Genomic DNA, 1,907 nt, shown 5'->3' with positions numbered 1-1,907 from the left:
TAAACACTTTATTAATCATTAAGAACCATTTATAAACCCGTTCTAATACATCAACACAGGCTCACTATTTGGCAAGATGACTAAGCCTTATATTGGCTACTCAGCGAGAATTAACTCAGTGAGCAACAAATACCAAGGATGCTGGCTGATGAAGGAGACGAAGTAAGCTAAGTAGCTAATATAAGGCTTAGCAGTACAGATACATGTGGGCTCACTATTTGGCAAGCAACCGGTGACAGTTGCCCTGTTTATCTCATGTCTTATAAAAGCTTATTAATGATCTATAAAGTGTTCACAACCTAATTAATAAATGAATTACAAACTATTCGTAAACCCTTTATAAGGGTAGTCTTATTGTAAAGTGGTACCCAATAAAGGACAGACTGCCTTGTATTCATCTGTAAGTTGTCTGTCACTAATACAAGACCATTTTAAAAAGAAATAGATTAGAAAATACTGTCACAGCTTGGTTTTTATCTCGCTCTCACGTCCATTTCCCCTCCCTCACCAGGCCGAGGTTAAAAAACATCGACCGGAGCAGCGCCCAGCACCTGGAGGTGACGGTCGGCGACCTGACGGTCATCATCACGGACTTTAAGGAGAAGGTCAAGCCCACGTCCACCGCGGCCCCCCCGCCCAGCACCGTGGCCGCCGCCGACCCCCACAGCCAGAACGGCTCCAGCTCAGAGACCACAGAGAAGGGGCTCTCCCGCTCCTCCTCACCCAGAGGGGAGGGCAGCTCGGTCAACGGAGAGTCCCACTGAGCCCACCTCCAAACCTCCCCCCTCCACACCCATCTCATCTGCAGGCAAGGTGGAGAGCTGCGCATCACCTTCTTTTGGATATATAGGAACTGTGACCAAAACACATCCCATTTAGAACGTTTGAATGATTCTTTAGAAAGCAATATGGAAGACCTTTGCTCTGTCTTGGACGTTTTTAGACATTTTCTCCTGGACATTTGTTGTAATGGAGACGATCCTGCGCGCTGTCTGCTAGAATACTTACTAAGACAGTTTTATTCTGACGAAGAACTCCCTCAGAACTGACCTGAGATGCGTCTGAATAATCTGGACGAGCTTTAAGGACCCTGTGAGGTTTTCCTTCAGATACTCCTGCCCTTTTCTTTTTCGAAATGTGCAGCCCACCCTTGCCTTCAGTGGCCGGCAGAGTGACCTATCCTTCCCCCATGTGGAACGTTGCGCCTCTGTCTGGAATCCTACGCGTTATAAACCCTGAATTTCGCACTCGGTGTCCCGACGCTGAACCTTCAACCTCACTGCAAAACCCTCGCTCCTGCTCGCCATTACTCCCAGCCTTTTCTCTTGGACTGCCTCTGCTGCGGAGGGACTTTTTTGAAGCAGCATTGCCGGGCACCATTTGGTGCTTTTGGGTAATGTTCGGAGTGGGATGTTTAGTTCAGGTAATGCTTGTTATGACTGTATAAGGGCGTCAGGCAGGTTTTGATAAAGGCCCTGTTTTATATGGTGTGGGTAAAGGTGCAGAATATGATTGTAAAGGATTATACCGGTAGTCTACGCTGCCCCTTACGTCACATGTGCTAGAAATACTATCAGGGTTTTGTTATTCTACGTTCGCAGTCATTAATTGTGCAGAATATAAACAAAAACCGCAGACCTGCATTAAGTGATTTCCTTTTTTGTACCGAATTAGCATTTCTCTAGCTAGTCTCATTGTTTCGATGTCCTCATAGACCAGTGACCAACAACTGGCCACATCCGGCCCGCCAGACATTCTCATCCGGCCCGCACGCCGGGGGTGACTGTGGCGTTGGCGGAATGGTTAGTGCGTTCGCCCCCCACTCATTTTTCTTTTTACAACGTCTCGTGAGTAATGTGCTGTACCCATACTTGCCAACCTTGAGACCCCAGAAATCGGGAGCATTT

General features: G+C 47.4%; 1 pseudogene; it reads left to right on the top strand.

Moving 5' to 3' along the window:
- The first annotated feature begins 76 nt into the window (after positions 1-76).
- On the top strand, positions 77-1,804 carry LOC104961550 (YY1-associated factor 2 pseudogene; annotated as a pseudogene).
- The last annotated feature ends 103 nt before the right edge of the window (positions 1,805-1,907 follow it).

The sequence above is a fragment of the Notothenia coriiceps genome, unplaced genomic scaffold (assembly GCF_000735185.1).
Source record: "Notothenia coriiceps isolate Sejong01 unplaced genomic scaffold, NC01 NC01_scaffold00033422, whole genome shotgun sequence".
Classification (NCBI taxonomy): Eukaryota; Metazoa; Chordata; class Actinopteri; order Perciformes; family Nototheniidae; genus Notothenia; species Notothenia coriiceps.
Note: the sequence above shows the minus strand (reverse complement) of the source record. Positions and strands in the feature narration are given on the sequence as shown.